Source organism: Leopardus geoffroyi, chromosome A1 (genome assembly GCF_018350155.1).
Source record: "Leopardus geoffroyi isolate Oge1 chromosome A1, O.geoffroyi_Oge1_pat1.0, whole genome shotgun sequence".
Classification (NCBI taxonomy): domain Eukaryota; kingdom Metazoa; phylum Chordata; class Mammalia; order Carnivora; family Felidae; genus Leopardus; species Leopardus geoffroyi.
Window position 1 is genome coordinate 151207547 of NC_059326.1, and position 16053 is coordinate 151223599.

At 37.3% G+C, this 16053-nt stretch overlaps 1 protein-coding gene across 27 annotated transcripts in view; it reads right to left on the bottom strand.

Moving 5' to 3' along the window:
• Positions 1-16053, bottom strand: part of MEF2C (myocyte enhancer factor 2C) — a 172308-nt gene that overhangs the window by 14119 nt on the left and 142136 nt on the right. The window lies entirely within an intron of this gene.

Consider the following 16053-nt stretch of genomic DNA (forward strand, 5'->3'; position numbering starts at 1 on the left):
ACTAGCTTGGCAAAGGCTGGGCTGGCGTGACTCACTCTTTCAGTTCAGTGGTTTGGGTTTTATTTTGTGTGTCTGTGTGTCCTTAAGTGAAGAGAGGGCATACCAGTAAGACTATCATTTCGAGGACATGCAGGGACAGTAGGCTCTTCCACAGTTTGCTGTTGACTTCCCCTTTTCTTTGAGTGGTTTCTCCCTCTGGTCCTCTTATGTCGGGTTTGCTCTCCTCACAAGTTCCGTGTATGACCCTGACAGCTTGCTTTCCTGTTCACACAGAATTTCAAAATGCAGGACTCCTACTTAGGAGCTGAAATGAAGGGTTGATGCCTCCAAAAGTACTGATTCACCAAGGCACAGGGAGAGTCATCTGATGTGAACACTGAAGGGGTTTTCTTAGATCTCTGATGCTCAACGCCCTACTAACAGAAACGGATATCTGAAGGATGCCATTTCTCATAATTCAAAATATACTGCTCCATGACAGGAAGAGCTACGGAAGGAGTTGAGGCAACATTAATTGAGGCAGAATGTCATCTGTTGGCTTCATTCATGGCCTCTGATTGGGGAATAAGAGAAACCCACTACCTGACTCTACAATCCTTGCTGTAAAACTAGATGTTTGTTTTCTGAAGCACTTTAAAGGAGACAATCAAACCTCGCTGTTACGGTTGGTCATCATTATCATTATCCTAAAACACAAGTGTCTATTACTCCAGGATGAATGATACTGTGTGCTACCCCATGAGGAGGCAAGGACGTGGCCCCAGTCTTCAAAGGCCCTGCAATTCCTTTATGGTAATCCAATACGCACATGTGTGAGACGTACAAACCAAGACAAGGCAGCCTAGGGAGAGATGCCCACAGAGTAATCCAGATTAAGTGTTATTGAGTTCCCAGGAGGGAAGAGATTATCCAATAAAGATTCACCTAAGAGGCAGGAGCTGATATGGGCCTTGAAAAAAGAGAAGGGACAGTAAGACACACTGGGTTTGTGACTGGGCTGTGGGAAAGGGCTGAGGTGGGAATTTACAGAGCACGAGTCGGGGGTCACTGTGAGCAATCTGGCTAGAAGGGAACTCCTAAAAAGAGAGGAGTGTTGAAGACCTTGGAGGGACATGGAGATCTTGGATTCCAGCCCGACACACCTTGGTTGTAAATGGTGGCAATGCAGATCCGTGAAGGTCACAGAGCAGAAGTAGGACAAAGGCCTCTAAGTGGACAGAGAGATCTACTGGCCCTGGCGTATCCTGTAATTAGAAAGGCCTGGGAGTATGGGGCACTGATGGTGTGAGCTCTTAGAGGTGATGAGGGACTGGGAAGGCAAAGCACAGGCGTATTTCAGGAAATATTTAGGGAAACATTTTTTGAATTAGAATACATTTGAGGCATACTGTGTAGAGCACATTTGTTCTTCATATCCCATTCATTTACCTGTCTCATTTTATGCATGAATAAACAGGCTGAATATATAACAAAAAACTACAAGATTAAATCTGTCAATCGGATCATCCGTAAAATTCTCCAAGTTACTGGGGAGGGGGATTAAAAATAAATGAACCCCCCCCCCAAACACGTGTCAAGTACACAGAAGTTGCTTAGGAAATGTTGGTTGAATTTGAATATAAATTACTTCTATAATAAAACTTCATTGAAAGAAGCTAAATCCTCTATAGCCAGCTAAATAGTCAATAGCAAAATTTCCTTTTCCAGTTAATTTGGATAGTTTTTGGTGGCAAAAGTTACCATATGAAACAACTACATTTACCTTATTTCACTAGGAGAGATACAAAGAACATGTTCACTTACAAAAATTCTTGACAAAATAGTTTATATTTAATGTGTCTTAATTGAATCATTCTTGCAAATATGTTAAGGCTCTAGTTTTAATTAAGATATTCTACTGGATAAAAAGAGACTGAGAGAATGAAGACAAAATGTGCACTACACTTTCCTGTCAGCTGAAGTTCAGTCTGATACACTCAATACATATGTCACTTATCTGTTAAGCCTGCGTGAGATCTGGTTTAAATAAACAATTAAATGGAAAATTAGGTGGGTAATTTCAAAAGAAGGGGGGAAAAAGTCAGTTAAGCAGTGCAATGAAGCTTGAATAGATCAGAAGAAACTAAAACCCTGGCTTGGTAGATGCCAATACTGGTTTGCATGGAGGAGTTATTTTGCTAAAAGGAAGTAAAACCGCTTTGTGAAATGTGTTGTCCTGTGATATGACAAACACTGGGCCAGTGTGTGAAAATGGAAATGCTTCACAGAGGCTCTGAGAAAAGGTTTCTTTTTTGAAAATTAAAAAAAAAAATTTTTTTCTACAGTAAACTCTGAGAAATTCCAACAAAGCCTACATCTTTCTGCCCACATTTTTAAACAATGACTTAGGGCAGCAGGAAAAAAAAAGTAAACATATATTATAGTTTTTCATCCAATAAATGCCTCAAAAATGGATTTGAAAAGCATTCTATTTTTCTCTTGGAATATTTCCTGTTATTTGGAAATTATACCATTTTAGAAGATTAGTCACATATTTTAAGGTGTTTACATTTTGAATATAAAATATTTTGAACCACGATGACACTTCTTAAATCCATATTTTTAGAGCACAAAGTTATTTTTAAGAACAAATAAATTCTGCCTTTTACCGGTGAATTTCTGCTGTTTTTAGCATATTGTGCCAGCTAGCATTTTGGAGCCGTATAATAACCATTTCTGTTTCCAGCCACCAAGTTGTTATTCTTTTGGCATAATATAGATTCAGGAATGCAAGACTGTGGATCCTAAACCAGCGATATAGAAACCTATCATTTGAAAATCAATGATGAATACATGCGTGTGGTTTACTGCTAAGAAGAGCCTGCATTTAAACTGGTTTGGAAACCACGGGCCTCCTCGCTCAGAACGCTGTGGCCTGCGTTGAGGCTGTTGTCCTCCCTTAAGATAAATTCACCAAAGAGAACGGTCTCATTCAAAGTCGGGGGTCGGGGAGGTGGCAAATTACTCAAGTTAATTTCTCGGTAATGTTCTAATATTCAGATTCAACCTTTCCTCATACCATGTTTTAAAATTACCTTCTGCCTGGACAATGATCAATTCAGATGTGACTGTATGCAGATGTCACATTCTCCTGACCACTTTAAAAGCACAAAAATTATAAAGCGTGAGTGAATGGATTTCCTGATTATAGATTATAAGAAAATGAAGAACAGACCGACTTTAGAGTCCGTTCGTTTTATAGTTTGATTTGATTAAAAATATTGTTTCACATAAAATGAAACAAGTTAAGCATTCACAATATAATTTGTATGAAGGATAACAGAATCTACCTCGATTGGTTACACGTTTCTAAACATGCATATTAAAACTAGTGTAAATATACAAAACTTGAAATGTGGTGTTAGGAGAAAAAAATTTTTTTCTCTCCAGTTAACTTGAAAACACTTGCTGCTTTTTTTTTTTTATTGACTCCTATTTTAAGAAGTTGTAAATTCAAAGAACATATTCCTGGCTTAAGATGTTGTGAGGAGGACATTTTGCCTTGTCTCACAGAGCTCAATTGAGTATGTAGCTCTCTTTGAGCCCAAAGTTCTAAAACTTTCTCTTACTTGGATGTTTAGACATGAATCTTTTCTTTTTCCTCCCAGGACTTTCAGTTATAAATACAAGCATGAAAAACTAATAAGCACAAAACAGAAACTAGTCTTTATGGACTGAGGCTAATTTTTTTCATTGGCAAAATCTTTTTTTTCAGTCTCCCAAATTGTCATGTCTGACTAGCTTCATCTCCCAGCTCCCTACCCAATCGGATACCAAATCTTGTTAAATTTTCTTGAGAAACGCCTCTCTCCATCTCCACTGCCACCATCCTCGGTAAGGCTTTCATCACCATTTGACTAAGTCTTTGATCAGGGTCCCTGGTCTCCAGTTGAAAGGTTCTTCGCCAGGACTTAAGATGAGCTTCACACTGTAAGCTCCTCTAAATCTGTATGCCAACTTTTGTGCATATGTGTGATAATGAATCTGATGTACGGTCTCAAGATTTTCTCTAAAAATGTTTTTAAAGTGCTGCTTCTATCATGTTACTTTTTCCGTCCATACTTAACACTCTTGGGCCAGGGCCCTGCTTGACTCTCAGAACTACGCATAGTTTGACCCCTTCTATCTCACCTAATTTCCACTGTCCACAGCCAAGCTCTCAGTCCTCTGGATATGCCTGAGTCTTTGCTCTAGCAGTGTTTTCTCTCCCACTGAATTCAAATTCATCTTTTTTTTTTTAATTTTTTTTTCAACGTTTATTTATTTTTGGGACAGAGAGAGACAGAGCATGAATGGGGGAGGGGCAGAGAGAGAGGGAGACACAGAATCAGAAACAGGCTCCAGGCTCTGAGCCATCAGCCCAGAGCCTGACGCGGGGCTCGAACTCACGGACCGCGAGATCGTGACCTGGCTGAAGTCGGACGCTTAACCGACTGCGCCACCCAGGCGCCCCTGAATTCAAATTCATCTTAAATGAATTTGAACTCTTTCATGAGAGTTCAGACAGCCTTTCAGACAACGCAGCCCACCTTGAATGCATTCTCTTCTACACTACTGCAATTAGAGGCAGTGATACACGCAGAAGACTAGTTCTTTAAGTGTTTCAGATGCCTGCAAAACGTATACACAGACTATGCTGGAAAAATTAGGAATTATTCAGGAATGGCACTTAAAGTTAAGTTACTGAGGGAATGTGACAAGAGAACTGAAAATGTAATATGGAACTTGCTAATTTCAAATATTGAGGGTGTCTCCTCTATGCACTACTTGAGAACATTTCTTATTTGAGGTAATGATTGCACACTGATGACCAAGGACACCATTGAGACAAACTGTTCATCAACCATGTAATATTGAAGTCAAGAAGTCATGCCAAGTGCCCAACTACTAAATTTGTTTATAGAGAGTTAATTGAAAGCTGTGTCTTCACTTGTTGCACCTGTTAATCATTTCACAGGACATTACCTTAGCTAAACGCAAGTGGTAGACTCAAATAAAGTAGAAATTTGCCCTGATGAAAAAGGGAACTCTGAGGCCCTGCATCTTTTCTTCTATACTGATGAGTGCTTATGTTTACTGCCATAGGTTGTCTCTATAACTCTCAACAATAATTTACTCATACAGAGCTTTCCTCCAAAAGATGGACTGCATGATATCCTAGGAAAAAACGGTGGAAGGGTCGTAAGTAAGAGTGAATAGAATTTTATTAGATGGTCCAGAGAGAGACTTTCTGGAGAGAGAGAATGCATAACAGATCTCCCAGTCACAACTGTACTGGAGAGAGATGAGCATTCCCATGAGGACACAATATTGGTGGTTTTAGAATATGTAGCCTTCCGAAGCTGGAAAAGTAGGCTTGACTAACACAAACCTCTCAGATCATGTTAACTTTATACTCTAGACTTTACACTAAACTTTTACTAAACTTTATACTATGGAGAAGGAACAAAGTTAGTTTGCAAGTGGTAAATGACATCCTTAAGTGTGTGACAGGGAAATAGTGTCCACGGAAGGGGTAGATTAGAGATTAGACTGCTATAGGGATGCTAGTTAGGATTCATCTGCCACAGAACACATGAGGAGTAAGGCAGCCGGGTTGGAAAGATCTGCAAGGCAGACAGGAGTCAAAGACAAAAGAGGATAAAGTAGATAAACCCAGGTTCTGGATTTAGAATTCCTTCAACCATACTGAGCTTTAGTTTTCTTAGCCCTAGGTAATGATTCCATTAGTGTGAGAGAAGCATAAAAGTAATCTGAATCAGAGACTCTCACACACTTGCCTGAGGCAGCCAGTGCCAATATGACCATGCAATAATATTAACAATATGAAATACTTTATAGAGTATTATTTACTAATAGTATCAACAACATCAAGCATACACATTGAGGACCCAGAATAGTACCAGGCACCTAGTAATTGCTATATGATTGTTTGTTACTCTACATGGATATAAAACACCTTTAATCCTTGCAATGACAACCCTCTCAGGTACTGATAGTATCCCTGTGTTACATAATGAGAACACATGACAACATAGAGGTCCAGCAAGTTGCCCAATGTCAAACAGCTATTAACTGGTGGAGCCATGACTGAACCAGAAGTGTGTCCAGAGTCCATGCTCTGAAGCACAGCAGAGCTCTGTTCCCTGAGAATTGGTCACATTCTGGGATTTTGAAAACCCTTCTGTGTCAAATCTCACCCTATAATTACAGGAATACAAAGGAAGAGAGGAAACAAGTCAAGTCTGAGACCTGGGAGGTGAGACCTACAGGGTCTTCCTAAGCCAAAGGTGATGTGAGAACTTTAGGAACATGGTCAACTTGGCCGTCATAAATGGCATTGTTGGTTCAGAAAATGCTGAACTTATACAAAGAGGCACAGAATGGTGATGTTCCGAACCGCATTTCTGGTCTCCTGGATAAATAAATATTTACAAATAGGAAATATTGGGTTTAGCAACACTAAATGCCAGAACAACTGTTTAACTTTCAGTGTGCTATTTCAAGTGGATGATTAAATATGCTCTTAAAGGCAGATTTTGTAATATTTTAGTCAATAATCTCCCTGAAATGGAGGGTAGAGACATTTATGTACCTATTGTCAATTTAAGAGACCAGTTTCCATCAGAACCACTTAACACGATAGTGAAATGCTCAGTATTTTATAGTATCTGTTATTAGTTGTTACCTAGAAAATAATTTCTAATACATAGGTGTATCAAACTGACTTTGTTTAGTAATTTGTTAATGGTATCTTTGATTTTGTTTTTGTTTTTTTTGGAATTTTGGGCAAACCGCCAAAGAAAAACATTAAGTTGAACCTCTGATATTTATTTTCTGCTTTTACTTCAGCAAAAGTTTTTGTTTATCAACCTGGGTTTTTGTTTTTTGTTTGTTTGTTTGCATTAGAACAATTTAAAAACATTTACAGCATACAGTCTCATTAAACTAAAGGTGCCACATAGATAATAATGCTCACTACAATCAATTAATTTTATATCTGAGTTTTTAAAGGTTTTAAGATAAGTTACTTTCCAATATCAGGACATTGTTTTATATCTCAAACATACATCTTTCTGCTGTATACAATTACCTTAAATTGTATACAGTAAACTTGCTCATACAACCCACTGCTCTACTGGAAGCTATACACTTAAAATAGTTTAGTAGAAAAATATTATGACCTTCTAGACTTCAGTCTTACACTCATTGTGCCCTGAATGCCTGAAACCCTGTTAAAAGTGCTAGAAACTATGTTATTCAGCTATTGTGAATCACAATCTTTTTTTTTTTTTTTTGAGGGAAAAGGAGATCTTTTTCATGGGATGGCTCTAAGGCAAAAGGCAACCACAAAACATTTGGAGGTCAGAAATCTGGGAATGATGAAAATTTCAATATGCCTCCTGTGGAATAGGGGCAAAGCAAATTTTCTGATTCTTATCCTGGTAAAGACTCCTGATTACAGATTTTTAAACATAAAATAAAGTCTCCACTCTATCTGAGGGTTTCTTAGGGAAATAATATAATAATGCATAATGTTAGACTATGAAGAGACTCCTGTAAAACCTCAGTGTCTTTTGTGGTGTATTCTTAGAAAAATACTCCAAGAATACACAAAAGCCAAGACTATTCTTGGCTGTACCAGTTAGAGGGCAGTAGACATTCTAAAAAGAGCTTGCCTCTTCTGCTTGACCATGTCACCCTGATGCTGAACCAGACCTTCACGGGTTTCATATCTACCCCACTTGTCCTTGATGTCTCTTGGATGTGTATTGTTTAGTATCTTTTGTGAAATTAACAGTCTATCAGCCAACTAGATACTGAGCACTGAACATTTAGCACATACAATAGGCTCTGGATTGTGAGGCAGAAGTAAAGAAATTTTACTTCTCACTGAGTTGTTTTTCCAAAGATTGAGAGTCTGTTGTCACAAAGCAGGTCTGTTTTGGCGAACCACTCTCTCCTTTGTCCTAACAGTCATGTGGGTCAGACAATATCTTCTCAATTTTTGACAGATAAGGAAACTGAGGTTCAGGGAGCTTCCGTGACTTGTCGGTAAGTGGGACAGTTTTTATTTGAATCCAGAACACAAGCTGATTCTACTACATTATTACAAAACCCAGATGTTTCAGATTTAGAACGCATCCTTGTATTTCTCGGGATAAAAGCTCCATTTGCAAATAAGGAAGAATCTGACAACCTGATGTTTTCAATGCACAAAGGCACTCAAAATATCATTCTACTTTGACTACTGATTTATTGAAGGGATAGTTTTTAATTGCACCATAAAATGATACTGAACCTTGCTACCTTAAAAAAATTGCACTTAACAATGAATGATAGATTTATGACTCACTTAATTGTTCACTTCTTGAGATTTTGGGGCTGTCTCTTTGCTAAAAATGAGGGGGTGTCTTCATTATTGACACAATCGCTCATTCTTTCAGTCATTTTTATAAACAAAAATATTGAGACAGTACAAATTAGAGAGAATGTGACAGAAGAGAAAGAATAATTACTTGTGGTTTTAACATTTACACAACTGCTACAAACACATCAGAAGATGATAATGTTCAAAGGGAAGTATGTTGCACTGCACTCTGATTCTGCCTTTGGTTTATTAATATATCTTATTTATTCCCACCCTTGAGGGTAGGGGCCGTGGCAGACATCTCTGCGAAGCCTACTGGTGCACTACTCACTTACTGAACATTTACTATTACTGCGAATACATTAAACTAACCTTTAGTTTTTGCTTAGGAAATTAAGAATATAGATAATTGTAATACTGACAGTGCTCACATTTATTAACAAGCACTTACTCTGGTGCGCAAACTGTGCTAGGTGCTGCCTTGCATCATTACCTCATTTGATTTTCACAACAATCCTATAAAATGGGAGTTCACAGACTTCCCGAGGGCAGTAAAGTCATCCTAGACATATCGTGTATTTTCATTGGTTATTTTATTTCTTGGAATATCTGCCTCTGGAATATTTCCCCCAATTACTGCTTGCACAAGAATTTGCTCCACCATCTTGTAGATTTCTCTGAGTTGCTTAAGGTTAAACTAACCCGGGTCCTTTTTCATGATTGTTATGAAAATTAATGTTACCATCTTTGAATATGGAAATTGACCACAGATTTAGATTTGCCATTATTACTACATTATAATAACCTATAATAGTATCACAGGTTGTTTTCTCCCTACACTACCAATACAGCATAATCAGTTCTTCGTCATAATTGGAGGTTGTAAATGGAGGGCAAGGTCAAGAAATTGTGACAGGAGGGCACAGTGTTTAGTAAACAGTTAACGAGTAAAAAATTCAGTTAAACAATTAAAATGGAACAATAATAAATAAACACAGTGAATAGTAAAGCATCCTGTGGACACATCCATAGGTTTTCAATTGAAATTGTCTATCCAGGTTTTGGTACAATACAGTTTCCTTTAAAGTAAACTAAAGGAATGTATTTGATTTACTCTTTTAAACGAGACTGTATCATGACTATAACACTCTTTGAATTGAGAGTCCAGTGAACACACTCGAATTTTAAACTTAAAATTTAAGTGACTGGCAAAAGTTTGTCTAAAAACAGCAAATTACACTCTTGGCCAACAGCCTTGAAGCCCCAGAAAGTCCCTGGTAGGTAAAAAACTGATTTCCAAAAGAGGGGCTTTTTTAACCACATCCCTTCTTCAGCATCTCCCCTCTATGGATGCACAATTTCATATCACTAATGATTTTGAAAAGAGTTTTCCTTTCTGTAGTATCCCCAAATGAAATCTTATGATGATGCCAAAAACAAGGAGAAGAAAAACCAACAGTGTGTGAGGAAAAAGAACTGTTAAAAGAAAAAAAGACAAATGCTGAGTAAAGTAGTATTTTAGGGGGAAATATTAAACCGCTTGTATTAATATTACAAATGACCAAAGTTTTATTATTAGTCACACTCTCAGGTTAAATCAATAGGATATTAGTGAAGAGACAGATTTTTACGTTGCTTTACTGAATATAATAGAAAGATGGGGATAAAAAATATACAAATTGTGAGGACAGAAATCATGATACCCTAAGGGCTCTAAAATCTGCTAAACACTCATCTAGGAAGCTATAATTTGAAATTTTGTTTTTCTCTGCAGAAATCAAACTCCTTAAGAATTAAGTTAAACTAGGGGTGCCTGGGTGGCTCAGTTGGTTAAGCGTCCAACATCGGCTCAGATCACGATCTCACAATTTGTGGGTGCCAGCCCCACATCGGGCTCTGTGCTGACAGCTTAGACCCTACAGCCTGCCTTGGATTCTGTGTCTCCCTCTCTCTGCCCCCCGCTCCCTCTCTCTCTCTCTCTCTCTCAATAATAGACAAACTTTAAAAAATTTAAAACAAGGAACTAAGTTAAACTAAAGGGGTTGAAAGCAGATTTTATGATATCCTAACTTTGCCTGTAACATTCATTTGTTGTCTCTTTGACTTGCCTCTCCCACTTCAACATTGGCCCCTAAGGAATGGTGTCAAGGTACAGTTTATAATTTTCCAGGTCCTGTATATGGAAAGTGGCTACTGATTTTCTTGGCGATGGCTAAGTATCACCTGATGTAGATTATCCAACTAGGGGACTAAGTATTTTTTTTTTCAATAATTCTAGATAACCTTGGTTTGGATTAAAAATATCGTTGTTAGTTAATTTCACAGATAATAATAAAGCAATGCTGTTGGATCTTTATGTTTTGGGTGAACTCCTAAGGTAAAACTGCAAATGAATTTAGAATTTTTATTCAGAATAATTCAAACTAACAGAACAATACTTTCAAAACAAGAATCCAACTATTAATTTGGATTTTTTTCACATGCTGCTTAACAGTATTTAAAAAAAGTAATATAAAGTTATATTTTATACTAACAAAAGTAGTTTTCTTGTTTGAAAGCAATTAAATGGCATCCATCTCTCTTTCTTGAATATTACAGTCTGAATTTGTGTATTGTTAGATTACAAAAATGTAAACTTGTTACAGCCAATTCTTTTAGACTGAATTTTTAACTACTTTACTGATATTTTAAATCACTGAGTAAGAATTGCAGAGAAGTCTTTTTGGCTGATAAGAAAGTCAGCCAAGAAATTTTTGATAAGTATTCTCAAAAAACAAATACTTGCAAAACAATGGTACTGGTACAGGATAATTAAAACATTGTATGATTTTTTTCCTTTTCTGAGTTCTATTTTACAAGACGCTAAATTTTTCTTTTTCAATAATTACAAAGAAAGTCATGTAAGTGAAGTTCTATGATCATATAATCATAAAACATTGGGTGTAAGAAGGCGCTAAAGATATCTGTGTCTTATCCCCAATATGTGTACTGAGTTCAAAGGTTCAAAGTCACAGCCTAAGATCGTGCTAGATGGAGTCTTTTCAAAGCCTGGAAGCCGGGGCTCCTTATTCACTGCTCAGTGATTCATCCACAGCAGTACACTGTCACCATCGAGTCTCCATGTATTTAGCTGATATAAATTAAGCATTCCAGAAGTGACAACGCTTGACAACCAAATGCATAAAATAGTAAACAATTAACAATCAAAATAAGGAAACAGCTGTTAGTTTCTTTTTTATAAAATTATATCTAATTTACAATAAATGCCAATTAAAATTATTAACCAATATACATAAATCTCCTTTGCCTTATTGTCAAATAGCTATGTAAATTGTAAAATTCTAAATTTTCAAAGAGATTCCTAAAGGGTTCTCCTTTCTTTCTCTCTCTATCCCTCCCCTTCTCTCTTTCTCTCTTTCTTTTGTCTCAATCATGAATCCTTGAGCATACTGGTACTTCCTACACAATAAAAAGTAACTATGTTATCAAAGTGAAAACAAAGGGTACTAATAGGATAGTGAATAATCCAACACAAGGCATTGTTGTGCGTGTACCACATCAGTCGGTACGTGCACAAGAGGCCCTGAGGCGGAGCCAACACACGATGTAGCTCACAGACTGAGTGGGAAAGATGCCATACTTTATCATCGAGTTGAGCTGAGAAAGAGAATGCTTACCTCTTATTTCTCCCAAATCTAATGAGTATAAAACCTCAACCGAGCTCGATTTTAACAATCCTCAAAAACCACTAAGATTAGCATGTTAAAGGTTTTAATACACAGAGATATGACAAAATATAATTTGAAAAGCAGCGTCTTCCGATTTTGGTTGTTGAGAGGAAAGGACTAAGTAGTGGATGAATAACTGAACTGAAACCTAGAAATGCCACTATTACTAATGTATTATATAATGACCTGCTGTATACTTCCCTTCTACCAAGAGTGCAAACCTATCCTGTTACTTCTTAATTACCATTTGCCTTTATCTTTGAAATTGCTTCAATTTAAGTGATAAGAGGTTAATTTTTTTAAGTGGTGATTTGTGATGGTCTGAGGTACCAACACACATTTCATTTACTGCAGCATATCATTTCTTTAGATTTCTAGCATGATAGAAAAGTGAGTAAAACTTTATTGGTCAATGTTGCTCATCCATTTAATCAAATAATTCACTATTCATTGTATAAGTATCAGAAGAATACATTATTTTTGTAAACTACAGATCAAGGGTCTATCTTTTCATATTTAAAATTAACATTATTTCTTTGAAGTATTCTTCCATTTTTTTGCATCAACATGATTACAATTTATAACCAGTAGATCATTTTTTCCTTTATTCAGCTAACAACCATTAATGGAGCATCTGCCATAGACTACATCTTATGTGTTGTGTTGGGAATCCAAACTGAGTAAGAAAGACACAGTTTGCCCTTGAGGGCTGAGAATCCGGGAGAAAGATGTGTGCCCAGGAGCACCTGGGTGGCTCAGTCTGTTAAGCGTCTGACTTTGGCTCAAGTCATGATCTTGCGGTTTGTGGGTTTGAGCCCCAGGTAAAGCTCTGTGCTGACAGCTCAGAGCTTGGAACCTGCTTCAGACTCTGTGTCTCCCTCTCTCTCTGTCCGCCCCCCCCTACTCATGCTCTGTCTCTTTCTCTCAAAAATAAACATTAAAACAAAAAGAAGAAGATGTATGCCCAGACATTGCAACTGCAATGCAATGAGGTAAGTGATGTGGTCACAGGCTGCCATGGAAGAATAGAGATGCATAATTCCTTCCAGAAGAAAAAAATTCCTGAATGGCTGGACTGAATTCTGAGGGATGACAAGGAATGCTCAGGATCAAGAGGAAGTTGAGGGGAAGGAGCACAAGAATGCATACATGAAGGCAGGTGGCCTCCACGCTATTTGGAAAGCAGCAGCACAATGAAGTGGTTAAGAGTATGGACTCTGGAGACAGACTGCCTGGGTTCCATATTGGGGCAATTATTTTGACCTCTCTGTGTCTCAGTGTCCCCATCTATAGAAAGGGTATAATATGGGTATCTGCATTAAAGAGCCATAATGAGAAAAAATGAGTTACTTTTTATAAAGCACATAGTAAGAGCAATTTAAATGTCTGCTATTATTAGAGTGCAGGGTTCTTGCTGGCCGTGGCAGAATGAAAAGTTTAAGAATGGAGATGAGGGCTAGGCCAGAGATAAGAGGCCCATGGTTAATTCTGAAAGAGATGGGAAGCCATTGCTGGATTTTAGGCACATGAATGATGAGAAAGGCTAATCAGTCATGGGGAGACTGGAGTGGGGTATAATGTGAAGCAGAGAGACAAATTAGGGGGCTCTGGAAACAGCCCTGGAATGTTGCTATGAACGTGAACCAAGGCATTGGGACAGGAATGGAGAGAAAAGAATAGACTTAGGAAATACCTTGGAGGCTGAGTTTGTAAGACTTGATTCACTGGATGATGGAATGAGAGAGAGGTATAGCTCGGGGATTGGATGGGAAAGATGTTATAGTTTATCATCAAGCTGAGCTGAAAAAAGAGAATGCTTATCTTTTTGGTCTCTTGGTATTTATAAGCACACACTAAATGTTAAATTTACTTCTTTTTTGCATGGTATTTTCTCCTCTTTACAGGTTGAGATGATTTGATTTTGAATAAAAATTACAAAGACTGAAAAGTAATTATGTACACTTGGCTTCAGAGTTTCTAACTTTATCTGAGACCTTGAATTTCAATGACAATATTCAAAATTTGGAAGATACCTTTTGGTCATTTTGCTTTAGTTTTCTTTTCTGAAAATGCAGAGACATTCTGGCTGGCCTTGCTTCCCCTGGTGTTATGTGATTCTCTGACATCAGCACAGATATATTCAGCTTTGACACATGATACTGGCGGGTTTGAGAAAGAAGGGGAAGATGGTTGAGCCTGTAGCAGGACATGACAGCTAAGCTGAAGCCTACTAAATGGCATCTGCAACAGGTGTTTGTGGAACCAGAGCTACAAAGGGCTGCTTCCTCTATTTTTGAAAAGTGGGGAAATAACCTTTTCAGAAGTCTATAGTAACTGGGAAAGTTACATGCTCATGGCTACGAGATACACTCATCCAGATATAATGTTTATTATATCAGGATGGAGCAATCCTTCTTGTTTCCTTCTATTTTTGAAGCAGAAGATTCTTCTGTCTATGGCAGAGGTCCTGAAGTAGGAAGATAAATCTGCTAAGCTCGTAAGATTTTTTTAGTTCAATGACGCTATAGCCATACATGTGGCTAACTTTTACACGTACAGGATTGAGTATCTTCTCTCTCCCTGGAGGGCCATTAAACTTAGTGGGCTGTCAGAGAATTGACAATGACAGCATAATTGAACAACCAAACACTTCTTATTTTCAGTAGAGAATCCTAAAGCATTCTAGCTATTAAGCAGAAACAAGAGTCTATTTCCATTAAGGCGAAGTAACCCATCCCCCCAATATATTTTTTTACTACTTCTAATAACTTTAATCACCACTATTGGCTGTTCCTATAAAAGCATCGAGATACTGGATAAAATATCATAACATCTAAACCATTTTTTAAATTTATCTTTTTCTTGGTCTTTGTGACAACCCCAATTCTTAGTCCCCAACATTCTCTCTAACCATAGTTTTGGCAGAGGCTTGAATCCAAGAAACACTGGTCTGGCTTTGATCTGGTTTTGTAATTTTGAGGCTACAAACCTCAAAGTATTTTTCAGGGTAAAAATGAGTACTTCATTTCACTGTTCAGCAAGATAGTATATGGAGTTTATTCATTAATTTGCCTCTACTTAATGTTTAAAAGATAGATAAAATAGGAGGCTAGTGCCATTGATTCTGTTTATTAATTCACTGTGTAGTTCTAGTACTTTTTCTTTATTACTCACTGAATTAATGCAGAGCCAATATCAGAAGCGAGAAACATTACCCCCAAGTGGATATATTTATAAAAATGTTTTTGTATGCTGATTTTCTTTATCTTCTTTCTTAAAATTAGCAGGCTAGTAAATTTGACCCTGGCAAAATATTTTAATTAGGTTGTCCATGGATATTTCAATAAGCTTGGATGTTTTTGACATTTCAAACATAACCTTGTGTCATTCATGCCTGTCTTGTACTATTTTAAATGTACAGCATGTTACAGCTGCAGGAATTACCATGGTTACTTGTTATGCCAATAGTGAGCTGCAGTGAGCATTAAAAACTACTGTGCTGTCTTATCTCTGCACTGAAAATGACATCAATCTCAATAATCACAATAGTATGAATTAATATGGAACTGTGGAGAAGTGTGACTGGCCATAGTGGAAGAAGTTCTTAAGAGTATAATATATTTAAAGAGCTTTTTTGGGGTACACTGTATTCCTATTCTCTAGGAGCTCATTTTAATGCCAAAATTGGCTTTATTTTATTAACAATATTGTTGAATGGTTATAATCTCACTCTCTCCTTTTAAAAATGTATTCTCCTTTAGAAGTAAACGTACAGGAGTTTGGTATTTCTTTGGGTGGAGAGAGATTCACATTTAATGTGAAATGATTAACACAGAATTCAATTGGCAAGGCTTGCTGAAGGTATTTCTGCATCCAGAGATGGCATCCAGGATTAAATTGGTTTGATCAGAGCTT